The sequence below is a fragment of the Chroicocephalus ridibundus genome, chromosome 1 (genome assembly GCF_963924245.1).
Source record: "Chroicocephalus ridibundus chromosome 1, bChrRid1.1, whole genome shotgun sequence".
In the NCBI taxonomy this organism is placed as follows: domain Eukaryota; kingdom Metazoa; phylum Chordata; class Aves; order Charadriiformes; family Laridae; genus Chroicocephalus; species Chroicocephalus ridibundus.
Genome location: NC_086284.1, coordinates 139,114,207 through 139,131,908, shown reverse-complemented (window position 1 = coordinate 139,131,908; position 17,702 = coordinate 139,114,207). Strand labels below are relative to the sequence as shown.

Here is a 17,702-nt window from a genome sequence, read left to right as displayed (position 1 = left end):
GGGTATTTTTTTGATTGGGTTTTTTTTTTTTTTTTAATCCAAGAAACAGGATAGGACTAGGTTTTTGGCATGATCCACTGCCTAAGAAAATTCAGTGCTGAGTGAATCACTGATTCTAAAAAACACCACTACTTCCACCAGAAAAAGAATCTTTCATGTAAAAAACAAAGCTTAACAATTCAGTAGATCACCTTGAAATGTAGTTAAAATGCAACTTTCTCCCCTAATTAAAAATAAAATAAAATAGTAAAGGTCAAAATATAAAGGATGCTCAGTAAAACTGATAATTAAATATTATGAAAAGGATATTGTTTTCCTTTAACTTGTATATAGACAGTTTGCAAAAACCACAAAATTTCAGAGTCTACAGAATATTATTCTATATTTATGTTAGAAAAGCTGACAGGTGACCACGGGTAAACGAAAAAAAGATCTCTAGCACATGGTAACTCTATTATGAAAAGCAGGTCATGATACCAATTATACTAAATAAAAATAAATAGCATTCCTTTATAATTACTGAACATCTCCTAATAGACAGAAAGACACACTTTTCCAATTAATAAAACTCCTTCCCTCAGCTTCCTCCACACCCTGAAAGTACAGTAGTTCTCATAGGTACATAGTACCAATTTGAGGCAAGAAAAATATATTAACCCATTTCTCTGACATGAGATGATATTATCAAAAAGAATAAAAATTATGTCTCAGATTTTCAAGTCTTGGTGATCTTACATGCCTCAGCTGGTAGTCTTGAAACAGAACACCTTAAATAACCATAATAATATTCTTCCCCCTCCTCACCCGCAACCACCTACTGGAAATTCAGATTCTATGTAAATTTAATCTAAACAGTGAAATAAAAGATGACTGGTCATTCTGAAAACTTTTAATCCTTTGTTTTACAAGCTCTGGATATACTGTTAGAAGCAGAAAAGACCAGGCATTATTCCCTTCCACATGGAAAGAAGAGTGCATCATCGTTGCACCTTTTTCTCCCTTTACTAATACTTGAAAAGAAGATTTGATGAATTTTTGTTCACACATGAAGCAGACGAATTTGACTTTTCATACTCTCCTAAAGAGAAGGCTCCAGTCATGGAGAAACAACACAAGATGTAGTTTTAAATTCATTTTCATGACCCTCATAAAGCAACCTCAAAAGGTTTCACATTGTGCAAGTCCCAACCCTTGAACAAGTAAAGCAAAAATGCTAATTTTCTTTCCAACAGAAAACACAGCTGCCAGAATGTCTGTGCACATGATCTCTCCTTTTTTTCTTCTTAATTTTTGGTCTACTCCTAAGCATGTAACACAACACTTTCATCACATGACCTTTGGCCAAATGGATATTATCATAATTGTACGTTCTCTGTTGCAATCAAGAAAAATGTGTTTACTTCTCAAGGAAAACGCTGATTGCCATTGATGCTTTTGTAATATGATGAGGAAGCTGGGAGCAGAGATCACAGATCAGGCCAGAATGAAAATGGGATTAGGGCTCAACACCTAAATCCTTTTCAATCAGAACACAACGCTTTGATATAATTTCTTTCTCCAACTTGATTCTTTATACCAACTACACATTTCTAGAATACTCTTCTTCTCCAGTCTCAAAGCTTTCGACAAAGATGGTCAGGCACTACTGTGCCCATTTCAGAAAGACTTTTTCTAAGAGGTCCCATATCCAGCAAGTTACCGGGACATTTAAGTAATTAAAGTACCAAGTATGTGATGAGAGCATTGATATCAAGAATATTACTCATCAGTTAACAGTTAAGCAAAAATTATTTCTCATTCAAGAGGAGATAACCCCCCCGCCCCCAAACAAACAGACAACAAGATGCCAGCCAGATTCTCCACCCATCCTATAATCCATTCAATTTTGTCTCCTTCCCTTGCTAGCCTACAAAGCTAGGCAGGGAGCATGCCAGGCACGCCCTATAAGCACAAACCAAATGATTTTTCTTTTCCAAGATCCGCACAACTTCTCCTCAATTCTGTTAGCAGCTAAAATATCATCATATATCAAGGCTTAGCATGCAGATCCTTCCAGAAGTAGAAAAAAAAAACATATTCTGCTATGCCACTAGGCAGACGTTGATCCCCTTCAAAATGCCTCTGCCTTCTACAATACTTCTCTTTGCAGCAATGATGGCATTCATGGTAATGTGGTATTAGAGCAGTAAGGTATATCCCTCCCTGTATTACACTAGCATGCATACACACAAAACCAGATAATTCATAAAACATACACTGCCTCACCGCTGAGATGCGGAATAAATTGGATGCACAATGTTTATGAAGTATAAGCAATATATACAGACAAGCCTCCATTCATCACAGTGCGCCTAATTCAAAATGCTCCACGTCTTCCCAGACTAAGAGAAATAATTGTTCTTTCTACCATGTAATTTATTTCAAATCACAATTTTGTATATCCTCAAAGACCTCTCCTAAACTGTAAATAAATGCATGCCCTTGGAAATAAATTCATACCTAACAGATATTCATCCTAAAGTATAAATATACGATGCATATAGAATACATATACAAGAACAAAATAATAACAAACTGCCGTGAACTTATATATAATATACTTGAGAATTCATTGAATTATTTAAGTTAACAAGGACCTTATATATTCACAGAGCTTAACAGCTTTTGAAACCAGCACTGTTTAAAGAGAACTACTGAAATTTATCCAAAAATTACTATGCAAAAGCGATCCCTTCTGGCAACACTGAGAAAACAGGCAGAACATTCAGGTTCCAAAGACTAAACTACATGTAGAGTGATATCTTTTAACTACATTAATTACTGCGCAATTACATAGTCTTTAGTCAGCAAAATTCCCAATGAAGACAAGTTTTGCTTGAATAAAGTCAGCAAGTAAAAGCTTGACTATTTTAACAATAACCATTAATACTGCATACTTACAGTCAATAATAATAATAAAAACAATGCATTTAACAATTAAAAGTTCCAGGTAATTGCTATAATTTTCTTTAGAGACTTGAAGAAAAAAATGTATGTAAATGGGCAACTTCAGCTAACACAGACATCTTCTAAAATATCAGACTGATAAAGAAATATTAACAGAAAAATCTATTTTCCCTCACTCACACGTACACTAGGCTACTTCTGTAATCAAACCACTATTTTCCCAGGACAAATATTGCTCAGTGCACAACTTCTATGGAAAATTATTATCATAAACATATCACTAAATAAGAACAAAGAAGAATCCTTTTTTTAATCCAAAATGCCAAAATAATTTTAAGAAATTCAAGCCTAGTGCATTTAATGAGAGCAGCTCAGAACACAGTCTGGCTGTCTCTCACCAGGATAGTGAATGGGAGGTGCAGTCTGCCAGAAGACTATAACTAAATTCAACTCTGCAAACTCTTGGTCTTCTTTCACTCTTCCCTCACTTTTTTATTTAGCATGTGGTTCTATAATTCAAACCTAATGGAGGAATCAGGATTGGATTAATAAGCAAGAACTATACAGTAGCCTCTGCTGTAACAATGATACTGCCAGTGTTCTGTCCTTCATCAGTTTTACCAACTCCAGATGTTCCATAGTCATTTATAGTTTAACCAGGTTAAATACAGATGTGTGCATTTTTCCATGGGATCCAATGCTGACATACAATTAAATGTATTTTGACTTTTTAAAAATAAAAACTCTTATTTATTATCTAGACTTATAAACTAGAGACTGTAATCAAATCATACTGTATTTTACGCTATGAGATTTGAACAATTTAACCATAATTGCCACCTGAAGACCATTTAAAATAAAAATGTGTTGGTTTTGCAACAACTTTGTTAACCTCTTTTTTTAAGAACTCAGATATGTTAGAAAGATAATCAATTTCTGATTATGTTCTACATATACCTTGTAGATCAACAGTAATAAAAAGTGACTTAACTTTTTTATAACTATTTTTTGAGCACTCTTGCTACTCAGTATTCTTTATTCAACTTTGATATCCATCCATTTTACTAAAACGTGTCTTTAATACAATTCACATCACAATAACTGGATAAATTAACTTCCAAAATCCTTCTTAACCAGAGTCTGGAATACACTAAGGCAATTCAGCAGGTCAGTATCTTTACCCTTGTAAAAACATTTTGAAACCTTCTACTGATAAATTAATTTTCTAACAGTATCACCTTGTCCCCTTTCAAATGGATGACAAAGCTGATTTACTTCTAAAAATACGCACTGAAAATATCAACGATTTATATTGCATACTTTCTGCTTGCTATAATTAAAAAAAAAAACAACAAAAAAAACAACCAAAAAAAAAGCCCACAAAAAAACAAATCATAACTCCTCAGCTGTGCACATACCACTGGGGCAACATATGTGTCTCTGTGTATGTGTGTGTGTATATATATATATATAAAAAGAGATAGTGCGCACTTATTTTCAGAAAGTAAAACAAAAAGTATCTACGTACAAAGTCTTCAGGACATACAGTCAAATTAAATTTAATAGTTTCCAAAAACAAATATAATTTGCCTCTATTTTGAAATTTTCCAGCACATTAATTCCTGTCTCTTCTCTTAAAGAAAATGTGGTTCTTGAACCAATATTGCTCTTTCAACCCCAACAAAGGACAAGTCAGGCCTCTTCGTAAACATTAAAGGCAGTTCATGCATGCATTTATAAGGATAACTACACCAAATCTCAAGTCCCTTCAACAGCAATAGTTAGTTAGCTATATCATACACTTTTTAAGCACTCACTAAGTAGAAAAAAGTATTCATAAAAATCCTAAAACAGAAACTATTTTTTATCTTCTAATAATAAAATGAATCTGATCCTGGAGTATCAATATCTCATTTTACCATTCATCATAAAGTAATTAATATTAAATTTCTGTATGAATTGTTTTTAAATGGACTGTAACTTTTAAACAAAAGTGTTTTTAAATTCGGTTTCTGAGACCCTTTCAACAGCCATTTTACAATGTTACTAGACATGAGTGCTAATCAAGTGTGCAAGAACTTGTCCAGCAGGGAAAAAAAAAAAAAAGAAAAAAAAAGTAGTAAATCACACTGGTTAAAGTTTCACATGTAATATGAGAAAAACTTGAGAACCCAGCAGTCAAACATATCACAGGCCACAAGACTTGACTGAAAAGCAGCATTTCAAACTAATTACAACTTTTCCTCAATCTATAGTTGATCAGGCCAAGACACCGATTTTCACTCCGGCAGCTTATAAACTAAAAGCAAGTTGACTGTGCCATGTATATCACATGGAAACCTCTTTGGAAGCTCTGCATTATTTCAAAAGTTGCACCCCATGGAAAGTCCTTTTAAAAGCTTAACTGGCAAGTGTATGCTAAAATATTTTGTTTTCCATCTAAAACGACACTGAATTCCAATCCTCAGAGACAGGATTTCCAGTTTATTTCTCTCTATACACACACACTAAACTCAAGAACTGTAACATAGGAAAGTGTTGTTAAAGTTTTGAAAAAAGAGTAAGCCTAGTCCAAATAAGTTGACTGTAAGTCTCTTTTCCTCAGAAATTAAAAAAAAAAAAAAAAAAAAAAAAAATCACTGGCCTGTGTTCTGCGATAAATAAAAGATACTTAACTGAAAACTTAGTATGTAATATAAAGGATACTAAACCAAATTCAAATTAATGCAATTCAAATCTTTCCCTCAAGCCCCATCTCAAGATAAATGAAATCAATTCTAGCAGTGTGTTCTGGCAAAGTATTTAATGAGAAAAAATTCAACTGTAAAGAACTACAAGACCAGGTTTTGGCAACACTACATAGAATATCGGATAGCTTTTACCTACATTCACATTATTCAAAAACCTTGAGACATGGAATGAACTTATAATTATTTAGTACCTTATTTAGTATATTTCTTTATAAGCTAACAGAACTTCAGAATCACGTACAGAAAGAACTGTAAACAACAAAATCTTCTCATGGTACTAGTTGACAGGTTTCAAACAGATATAACTCTATAATCAATACTTTCCTGATTACTTTGTATATAAATTATTGGTGCCCCCCAATCTATAAAAATTTCAACTGTAATTAAAGCAACAAGAGATGGTTCTTTCTTATTCATTTCCTTACAATTTTTTGTGTTCAAAACTAATTTACAGACAAATAATTCTTCTGATTAGGAGCAGGATCTTGCATTGGCAGCACGGTTCAACACCACCTTATTATTTCCCAAACAATCAATTCTGTGCAAGAAGTTACACTATAGCAAAATCTAAAGCAAATACACCCAAGAACAAGCACAGCATATAAGTAGTCTGCTGACTTTTTTGGCTCTGAAACATATGAAAACACACCATTCCATAGGACCTCTAATGGAAAGCAGAAGAGGAACAGCTTAAGGGTGAATTTAGCATTTGTCTTTACTTGTCAAGGGCATCTATACATACTTACATAGACAGCAAGACTATTTCAAATGTATATTGTTAGTATGGACTTCTAAATCAATGTTCAAAGCACTTCAGTTTTGGTTTAGCAGTTTGTACCTCAATCTGACTAAGTCTGCCATTACCACTGCAAACTGAGCTAAGGACTCGTCACATCCCCTAAATAAACTCTAGATGCAAAATGCCTCAGAAGTTTTTCAGAAATATTAACAGAAAAGCACAGCCTGTGCTATTTTCCTTTGTATAAAAGCCTCCCTTTTTGCTAGTCTGGAAGAGAAAAGAATTGACTAGCAATAAGTAAGTACTATTCACACGTGCCCTATTTGAGTTCAAATTAGTTTGGTCCCTCAACTATCTACAACCACCTAGCATCACACACCCTTTTCCAAACCCTTGGAAGTTTTGTATTTTGAATCTTTAAATATTACCCGCAGCCTAGCTCAATTACTGTCATCTGTTACTATTATTACCTACAGTCTCACACGTTAATTCTCACAGATTACACTTACTTAGCATCCAAATTCGCTTACTTCTCTGATCTAGATGGTACTCTGAATATAAATTTCACCAACTATTATACCAAGGGATGTCTTCTAGCAAACATAATCAGAACTGTTTATCTCTTCAGCACCTAAAAAATTTTTCTATCACTCAGTAACAGTGTCTTTTAAATCCAAGCTACACTTCTTGCAGCAAGGCATGGCTTTCATGTGCCTTTCAATGGACTGTGATCAGACACAAACACCTGTAGGAAGTAGATGGTAAAGCATGATACACACATACTTCACATCTCATACTTTGCAGATACCATCACAACCAGAAGCATATTAAACCAGCAACCTTTTAGTCCCTTCCTCCCCCCTCCCCCGGCAGGGGCCAGCAGTCAGAAAAATAATATACACATATTCAGCCTGAATACACAGAACTAAAAATGGAAAAGAAGTTTGCTTCTTGGACAAACTCCTCAAAGGAGAACAGCATAAGAAAAAAAGTCTGCAGCACTGATACTACCTGTTAACCAATGTCACCTGTCCAGGCCTAATGACACAACAATCTGCTGCCTAACTTAGCACAGACACACATCAACTAAAAACACTGACAGTTCCTTACATAAACCATCAGGAAAATGCTGTAAAGAAACATAACATGTAAACAAATGCGCTAAAAAAAAAAATAATAAAATTCTGAGTGGTTCATCTATGTCACCCCTCACCCCCAGCTTAGGTCACCAGCTATCTATTTCCAGCATATGCAGTTTTGGTTTATTTTATTTTCCTAACAGGTCTACTATCATGCAATGTATTTAGATTCTTATGTTTCACGCATTATAGCCAAAACCATAGGCAGAAGATTAGGCTAGTTTTCTTACATCTCCTTTTCCCTTAACTTTACATCCCAGCAGAAAACAAAAAACTAAACAATGCACCAGTGCAACAAAGACTGTTTTATCTTGAATTATTTCAATTGAATATAATCCCTGGGAAGGAGACAAGAAAAATGCTTAAAAATTCTAATTTTAAGGCTTGTAACAGTAACACTGTAACAGAGAATCTCTTCATAATCTTGTATATTGAGTTCAAATTGTTTATGAAGTTGCTGCAATGGGTTGTTAGTTTCTGCTTCCTCAGATGAAGGGATTTTACTTGTTTGGTTTTTAAGTGTGAAGTAATTTTCAGGGCTAGGTTAAGCAACCTGTTTTGGTCTGCATTTAAATGGAGTAGGGGATTATATTCGCTTTTCTCAATTGGCTTAAGAGAGTAGACACCATTAGCTGAAACGGAAGTTTGCTGCTGCTTAGAGAGTAAAAGGCATAAAACACATTTCAGAGCGGCACCAATTGTCCTCGTAGTTTTCTCCGGTCAGAGAAGCCTATGCAATGTATTTGTTCCCTCACTTCTTAATTTAAGATGTTTGAGAACACAGGATCTTTATCTCACTAAAAAAAAAAAAATAATTCAAAATAACTCCCACCACCTTCCTTTTCTTTGTTAGCAGTTTCAGTTGCTTTTAGATTGCAAGTACTACATCAGGTGTGCCTGGAGTTCTTCACCAAAGATATACATAAAAAGACAGTAAAAATACAGTCTTAGTTGCAGCTGCCATATCACATCTGCCCAAGTAAATGTGTACTCAACTCTGAGACCTTGGCCATAAGGAAGTACCTACTTCAAATTACGCCCCACAACCCCCTTCCCCCCCCACCTCCAAAAAACCACAAAAAAATCCACACCAAACCAACACAGAGATAAAAAACACAGAACAGCCAGTCCTGAAATTTATCTTACAGTTATTGACCAAGCAGCAGTTTGATCTTAACACAAATTAAAATTATAGGTGTGTTATGACCTGGTCAACTCCCCAGCTCATTTTACACAAAATAATTTGTCTGCTAACAAGATGGACTGAATTTGGACCACTGGTTTTAACATGATAGATCTGGACACCCATCATTACATCCCCAAGGCTTTCTGATCTGCCCTATCCTTACTCCTTAAGAATGTAATTATAAACATATTTAGTAAAAGCTATACAAGCTGCAACACTTCTAGAAAACTTCAGATGGACACCAACTAAAAATCAGTGGTTTGTGCTAACAGGTCAGAACACGTGTAGTCTGGTTTGTCTTTTTTTTTTTTTAAAATAAGGAACTGTATGTTCATTACCACTTACAGATTTTGCCTTAAAACAAAAAAATAAGCAGCTGTCAGCAATGAAAATATTTTCTAAAGTCATTACTGTTTTAGAAAACGCTTCTCCCTGAAGTCAGTCTGTAACTCCTCTAGAAGTGAGGCACAGAAAGTTTTCCCTACCACACAAAAGATTATTTTTTTAACAGAACTCTGATTGGCCACAACCTCCTACTACATCACAGATCAAACCCTTTCCATTTTCTTACTACTATTCATGCAGTAATCACAAATCTAATGTGGAAAAGGAATGAAAACTGACTTTCAAAGACCTTAGGTAAACACACTGCCTTTCTGAAATCCAGGCATTCCAAACAAGGGCTGCTGTCCCAAACAAGGCAAAAGGTATACCTACAAGAAGATAAAGACCTATTTCAACAACAGATACAACCCAATCTGGAAACCTAATTATAAAATAGTATTATAATCTGTTCTCATCTTTGAATAAAATACACGCACAAAATTCCAATATAAAATTATCTACTCCATTTGGGTTCCAAAAGAACTTCCATTTGATAGAGAGATAATTATACTTTGTGCAGTAACATTTATCTGGTTTTAAATATCGAAAACATTTTCATCACAACCATATTATAAAAACTCAATAAGCATCAGAAATACCAAAAAAAAAAAAAAATCAACACCAGAGACTCTTAGAAAGACTTGAGTCCCTTAGCTATTTTTCAGAACAAGACCTGCAGAAGCGCAATGACATGATCCTACAAATGCTTTTTTTCACGGACTGTTAAATGCATACTGCAGTCCATATCCTGTGCCTCTCTAACATAAGTGGTCATGTAAGTTTTAATGAGTTTGTCAATTGGCAAAACAGTTTTAATTTTTTTTTTTTTTACATTTAGTTAAAAAAAAAATTATTCTACAAAAATAAACTGAAATCCACCAGACTCTCAGGGAACAACTACTAAATCTGTGGGACTCCATAAGCCATTTCTAAAATGGAGTCTGCTCATCTCAGAATGAATTTGTGGGAAAAAAAAAAATAAATACTTAAATATATTTCGCTTCCTTTACATTTTTCCTAATGCTTTGCCATATAACCCGAATCAAACTGGGATCAGTTTATATAATCATATACCGCAGAATCACATTGCCCTGATGTTCCCATTCCCTTTAGATGCTGACCTAAAGCCAGAAGAAACCCCATTTATCCATTGAAATTTCCAAAGCTTTAAGCCTTCTCCAGCATTAGAGAAGGTATGTCTCATGTAAATATGTGCACAGAGAATTCAGCAGCCCAATTCTTCATTTGTAGGAGGCACCTACACACCATAATCTTCAAGAATATACTTCGCCCAATGAAGGCACAGGGCAATCCCTGAGAAATTTCCAGTACTGTAAAAACAGCCTTTACAGATTGTAACGGTAATTCTCTGCAGCCACGCTCAAGAGGTATTACCTGACAGAGACACCTCTGGACATTATGAAAAGCCCCAAATAATATCAGGGAAACACGGACCCCCATCTCAGCAAGGATTAATGATGAGATTTTCCCAGAAAACAGGTACCCATTCTGGGTACGTAACATCAGATGAAGCCTCTCTAAACCTGTTCACCTTCTTACAGATTTTTCCGACTTTCGTTCAGTGTACCCAAAAGAACATCCGCCACAGCAAGTATGTCTACAGCAGTTCTTTTCTTGAAAAGTCCGTAGCTTACAGCAAATACTTGTCATCCCTTTCAGCTCACATTTATTCAGTATCCTCACCCAGGGCTGCATCTCTTCCCCAGAGTATTCATAGAATAGAATAGAATATTTCAGTTGGAAGGGACCTACAACAACCACATGGTCCAACTGCCTGACCAATTCAGGGCTGATCAAAAGTTAAAGCACGCTGTTAAGGGCATTGTCCAAATGTCTCAAACACTGATAGGCTTGGGGCATTGACCACCTCTCTAAAAAGCCTGTTCCAGTCTTTGACCACCCTTTCAGTAAATAAATGCTTCCTAATCTCCAGTCTAAGCCTTCCCAGCAGTTTGGAACCATTCCCACACATCCTGTCGCTGGATACCTAAGAGAAAAGATCAGCACCTCTGTCTCCACTTCCCCTTCTCAGGATCCTGTACAGAGCACTGAGGTGGCCCCTCAGCGTCCCCTTCTCCAACCTAACCATGCCCAAAGTCCTTAGCCGCTCCTCATAGGACACACCTTCCAGCTCATATTATTCCTATTGAAGTAAGTATGAAATTTTCATTACATTTTCATACACGTTTATCATCACTTGAAACAGATTATTGCAAAATGTATATTTTTCTTCTTCTATTCAGATCAAGACTACAGTGTCTTGGCATGGTTGTGTTGTCACACAACAGCTCTTAAGTATGCAATACTTCATAATCAGAGTACAATTCTTCAATACATGCAAAAACTGAAACAGAACCAATAAGTATACTCAAACATTGACATTCTCTGCGGTAATGTCACTGTGAACTACTTTTATAGAAGTAACACATCACATTAAAACCCTTTTTAAGTCCTTTGTTGAAGTAAAAGCAACAGCTCTAGTAATAGATTCAGGGCTACAGCCTTGAAATTAGTAGTTTTCCAACTGGAAGAATATGGGTTTGGATGGTTTGTACCTTAACATGCGTTTGCACACCCTATATCCTTTGTTTCCAAATAAAATAGTTTTTAATATTGTCAGCTGTTAGTGCCAGTTTCCAGCTGGCATGTTGATGTATTCCATGAACTACAAGCAATCTGCTCTCCAGTACAGATTGCTTTGCCCTGTACAGTATCTGTTACAGCCTTATAATCCAACAGGAAGATGAAAAGCGGCAAGAGCCACAATTTGGAATCACCCCTGCTACCAGTTTAATTATAACTACTTTTTTCTAAAACAAACAATCAAAAAGCACCGTTATTGTTCCATAGTCACTTAAAATTAGTTTACATATATGCACAAAAACCTGCCACCTTTTCCAGAAGGAACACAATAAAATAAGAGATCTTGTAAGGATATTTAAGCGTCAGAAACTGCACAAATGGACAACAGCAGATTACAAAACACACAAGCAATCAGACCATTGCAGACTGAAACAACTGCCTTGTGAATGTGAATGGACTCAAATGAACATAGGCAAGAAGGTATTGTGAATTTTAAATGTAAAGCTTCACAAAAAGCTTGTTTCCGTCATACCACAAACTTTTTTCCATTTGGTGTTGCAAGCTTTCCTGGAAGTTAGTTTTCAGTAAGCCAGGAGGAATCAAGCCAACTGCTCAGATACACACCATACTTAGATGTCTTAGCAGTTCTGTAAACATTTAGAGAATGCCAGTTATTGTCCTTAAGACTGCGATACAGTGGTTCCTCTGGACCAGAAATATGCATTATAGCAGAATTGTATTTTGGCACCTATAAATCTATGTAGCTGTCATCATCCTGAATGTCAGCCTGACACCACATAAGCAGCTAACATTGTCTAGACAACACACTCTTCACCAAGCTCTGGCAGTAGTTGTGTCACTTGGAAAGAAAACACAAAGGAGCTGGTCTTAACAGTTTATGGTGTTTGAAGACATGCAGAAAACAATCAAGCAGCATGCAATTAAATGCAGAAGTACTTAAAATGCATTGAGAGCTCTAGTGAGGCACTGACCAGTATGTCTCAAAACCCTTGGGGAGGTTTATGAACATCACAGATATAAATGTGTCACCAGGTATACTCAGTTTTCAATCATATCTATCTCTAGATAGAATTAAACTGGAAGGAAACCTTGAACTTAATTATAGCAATGGTCAGAATAAAGATTATCTACTATTCATTGGAGCATCCAGGCACAACCTGTTTGAACACTGCTGTGATTTTTTTCTTTCAAATCCTATTGGCATGGAGTTCACTACTGCACTCATTAACAGAAATTGTCTACCCTGCAAACTTTGTTTGAAAATGGTCATTAGTCTGTTTCCTGTATTAGTGACTGAGAAACTGACATCCCCAAAGAAAAAACAAGTACTAGAACACTAGCACCAACAGTTACTTAGACATTCAAGCCATTGATATGGAGGCACTCGGAACAAAGTCATAAGCTTAAGAAATGTATGCAGAAGAGCAAAATCTGAAGACTTAGGAGAAAACAAAACAGCCAAAAAGCACTGAGAAAAAAACCTAAACAAGCCTACAGAAACAGGTGTTCAAGCACTGTGACAAAAACTACCCAAAGCTCCACTAAAATGCTGCAGTAAGATGGCAGAAAATGCATTCACAATGTGCAGCTGGTAGGCAAAAAGAATTGCTAAAACAGGAAAGGAAATTTGCTTATAAGATAAACTACAGTCTCCTGAGAATAACCAAGGCTAAAGAGAGAGTTCATCAAGGGAGTATCCCAGAGCAACAGGTTAAGCTCAGTTGCTGAGGTATCAAGAGTATATAGTTAACCCTATTCTATGTATAAGAAGCCTCAAAACCTAAAATGTTTAAAGACCAGATTTATAGAAAATGTTTTAGATGCCTGAAGATTCAGACAGATTTTCAGAAATACTTCATCATCTAACTCCATTTATAGTAAAAAATATTAGGCACACAAGCACCTCTGAAAAAATCAGGCTAGGTATTTTGCCACAATTTCAGATTCCGGACAATGTTTGAAAATTTGGCCATACACAGTTTGGCCTCAGAAGCAGAGAAGTCATAGCCAAGATTTCCAAAGCCCTGGGCTAGAGAACTACTCACAAGGCTCTCCTTCCTGTTGACAGGGGTATCAATTTTCTGGTGGAGGAAAGGAAGGCTCCTGTTGTTCCTCTAAACTACTTTTAAGATACCCTTTTGTGGAAGCCCTGAAGTCACATCACAAAGAGCGCCCACCACAGCACACGGATACCAACACTGGTGGGCCGCAGCTGTGGCACTGGTAGGGCCCGGACCTGGGGGCAGCACCGGAGGAGGAGTCAGGCCGATGAAGGCAGGCCTCACAGAGACAGTCACCTGCAGCAGCCCTGCTCTACCACCGCCGGCACCAGGCCAGGTTCCGTGCCCCGGAACTCCGCTGAGGGGAGGCCGGTGAACGGGCTGGGAACAGCACCGGCCTCCCACCCTGTGCTACGCCCACTGGGCGCGGGTGAGCAGCCTCCACAGAGGAGAGCGAGCGGCTCCTTTTACCCTTCACTCAGCCCGCCCCGGCACTTCAGCTGCCGTTCCGAGCCCGCCGCCACCGCCATCATCCCTCCCCACGTCCCCGCCACGGGAAAACCGCCCCCGCGCGCGAGCCCCGGCCAGCGCGGCCTCACCCGGATGTGGATGCCGGGCCGCTCCCTCCCTCTCCCCCCGCCAACCCCTTCCCCGGCACCCCGACAGTCACGTGGTGTCGGCCCCGCGCGCGCGGGGGGAGCCGGCGGTCGCTGATTGGCTGCCGACGGGGTGCGGGCGCCACCGCCTGAGGCGGGAGGAGGCGCGCTGCCGGTGCCGGGCCGCGGTAACGGCCGTAACCGCCGGCTCGGGGCGCCGGCGGGTGCCAGCGGGCAGTGGCTGGTCATCCTTGGACGGCTCCCTGGTCTTATCCTTACTTACCGGGCTGGTCACGGAAGCCCGACGCCACTGGAATCACCGACTGATGCCGGTCTCGGAGCAGCGCCGAGGGTGGAGCCTTTGCCTCTTGGCCTTTGGTTCTGCAGGCCGAATGAGGTCGCTCGCCCTGCCTGCGTGGTGACCTTGGGCTCGGTGCCTCAGGCTGTGTCCTCAAAACACCAGCAGCGGCATGTTTAGTTGGCACCACTTGCCAGTCTTCTGCATCATCACAGAAAATGAATCGAGAACTGACTGGACAGTGAAAATCTAACCGCTCCCAGGTCTGGATAGAAGGAGAAGATAAGCTTTTGGGCAGTCCGCTCTGCAGTTGCTGTAAGGTGCTGAGAAGACATGGTGTAAAGTGGCAAAAACTAAGGCGGAGCATCCAGGTTGTGAATGACATACTATAGTGTGATGAACTGGGGAAACTTAACTGGTTATTTTCACTACTGAACATATTCTGTGGACAAAACAGTTTCAGTATCTAATAGAATAGATACTTATTTAATGAACAGTGCATTAAAAGGCACAGAATGAAAAAGTTTTAGCATTATGGCACTGGAAAGTACACCAGTAATTTTCATATTCCATACTACATGAAGAAACAGAAAATATGATGGTTTAGGCTATATGTCCCATTACAACTGACTCCAAAGGTGGCGATAGAATATGACTTTTTTTATAAATAACATATGTACCTTTATCAGTCCTTTTACAAGTTATGCCGTGCATTAGAGCAACAAAGATGCACAGGGCTACAAAGATGATCAGGGGAATGGAGCACCTCTCCTATGAAGAAAGGCTGAAAAACATGGGTGTCTGTTTAGCCTGAGAAGAGAAGACTGAGGGGGGTCTCATCAATGCATATAAATATCTAAAGGCAGGTGTCAAGAGGATGGGGCCAGACTCTTTTTCAGTGGTGCCCAGCAACAGGACAAGGGGCAACGGGCAGAAACTGGAACAGAGGAAATTTCGTCTCAGCATAAGGCAAAACTTCTTTACTTTGAAGGTGGCAGAGCGTTGGAACAGGCTGCCCAGAGAGGTTTTGGAGCCTCCTCTGGAGGTATTCAAAACTCGCCTGGATGCATTCTTGTGCAACCTGCTCTAGGTGAACCTGCTTTAGCAGGGAGTTGGACTAGATGACGTCCAAAGGTCCTTTCCAACCCTACCGTTCTGTGATTGGGAAAAAAAAAAGGCTAAAAGGCTTGTGCCTGAATCACTGTAAAAGTTGAAAGTTTGATGGACGTTTCTGAAACGTTCAACCTCAGCAGACAAAACCAGAAATTCTAAGGGCTCTTGTTTTCTGCATTAGCTAATCTTCCACTGCAGTATTACCCCAGCTGTAGACCATTATATAGGTCAGTCAGATGGTAGAGTTTCTTCTTGGATGTACAAGGGGAAAAAATATCTTCTTAAGAGAACCTTTTGAATATTTTGTATTAATATGTTGACATTCAAAAAGTTCTACAAAGTTTTAGTCAGTAGTTATCTCACTGATTTCTATAAAACTAAAAGTGAAAATTCAGATTCTCAGGACTTCAGGAGATCCTTTCCACAATGGTGTTCAAACCTGGCTCTCAGGCCAGGACTGCCTGCTCCTGTTTTGTCAATAAAATTTTTTTACTATCAAGGTATTATTCTCTTTGTACAGATTAATGTGAATTTCTATTACTGATTACTGAAGGCAGCAATCCTTAAGTATGTTGTATTTATAATGAATATGTTCTCTGCAACATGTTCCTTTTCTTTTTTAGAGTTTGCCATAGTGTTTTTTGCAGAAGAAATAAGCATATTCTGGGCAAAAAGCCAAGAAAAAGTAGCTTTTACCAAGCTAAATTAGGTAATTACGTTTTCTCTGTGTTTTTAAAGCACAGCTGTATCTGTTGGGTTATGAGAATTAGTATATAATATACTTAATTTTATACTTTTCTTGTTATGTAACGGAAAATGTCCCTTCAAAATGCAGACTTGTTTAATTAGCTCATTTTCTCCATTTTGAAAACCAGTAAAAGTAAATGCATTGCTTATTAGAATTTAAATATTTTTTATTTTTCCTGAGTTTAATGTTTTATAGTGACCATTATCATATGCCTGTTAGTTTTTTCTGTGTCAGAACTTGGTGATGAGAAAAAAATTAAATCACTTTTGTTACGGTTTTCCACTAAAGTGATTACATTAATACTGTATCTCAATACTTTTCAATACTATTTTAATGACAGGTAATATGTGTCAGTGAAAGATGACAAACAGTTACTTGGTTTTCTCTGTGATAACAAAATGACACCGCTAATGCCATTCTCTCAGTAACTGAAGAAGACTGATAAAAATTATGCTGTGATTTTTTTAAGTAGATACACAGTAAGATTACAATATCTTTCAGATTTCCTTGAAGCCTACAATTTACATAATCACTAATATTCTAAGACTTTTTTAGCATCTGTAAAAATTGGGTGTGCAACTTCTGTGTACATGTATCGTAAATTAATACTGGTCTAGAAAACAAATTAATAAACTATTAGATGTATGTTTCCTTAATTCAAAGTGTTCAAAAATTTCTTGAATCAGTATGCAAAAGTGTATTCTGTCCTTAATTCTTGTATCAGCATCACAAGAGAGGAAAGTGTCCCTAGTATATTAAAACAGTTCAAAAAAGAAATCAAATATTAAGGGTTTTCATGAACAATAATGTTTAGCTTGTCCAAAAATCAATTTCAACATCAATTCTGCACAACTTAGATTTTTGTAACACAAGCCTCTGTCTCTGGTTGTTTGGTTTTTTTTCCCAAATTAACTCAAGTGGGAAAAGTCCTTAAAATCTATAATTTTCTAAATATCTGTATTTATGGTTTTCTTGGGGTCTGATGTGGTTTTGTTTTGATAATCATCTTCCCTGCTGAGTTGCCACACTGTAGCCCTTGAAATATGCTGCTATTGGTGAATCTACTTCAACTTTTACTTCAGCTGACCTGTCTCAAGGCACTCGTCAGTTAATTTTGAAAATCTCCCTGGATAATGCCTCTAATATTTTAGGAGTATTTCCTATTGTAATGCATCCCA

The 17,702-nt window shown here is 37.5% G+C and overlaps 1 protein-coding gene across 4 annotated transcripts in view; it reads right to left on the bottom strand.

The window, feature by feature from the left end:
- CCDC91 (coiled-coil domain containing 91) overlaps window positions 1-17,067 on the bottom strand; it is a 122,554-nt gene extending 105,487 nt beyond the window's left edge. The window contains exon 1 of one of the 4 annotated variants that reach the window (XM_063355661.1): window positions 14,649-17,067. The gene's annotated coding sequence lies outside the window, so the exon portion shown is untranslated. Of the gene's footprint in view, window positions 1-13,814; window positions 14,320-14,368; window positions 14,410-14,648 lie in introns of those variants that run through there. The other 3 variants (XM_063355643.1, XM_063355671.1, XM_063355652.1) reach the window with 3 other exon arrangements.
- Between the last annotated feature and the right edge of the window lie 635 nt (window positions 17,068-17,702).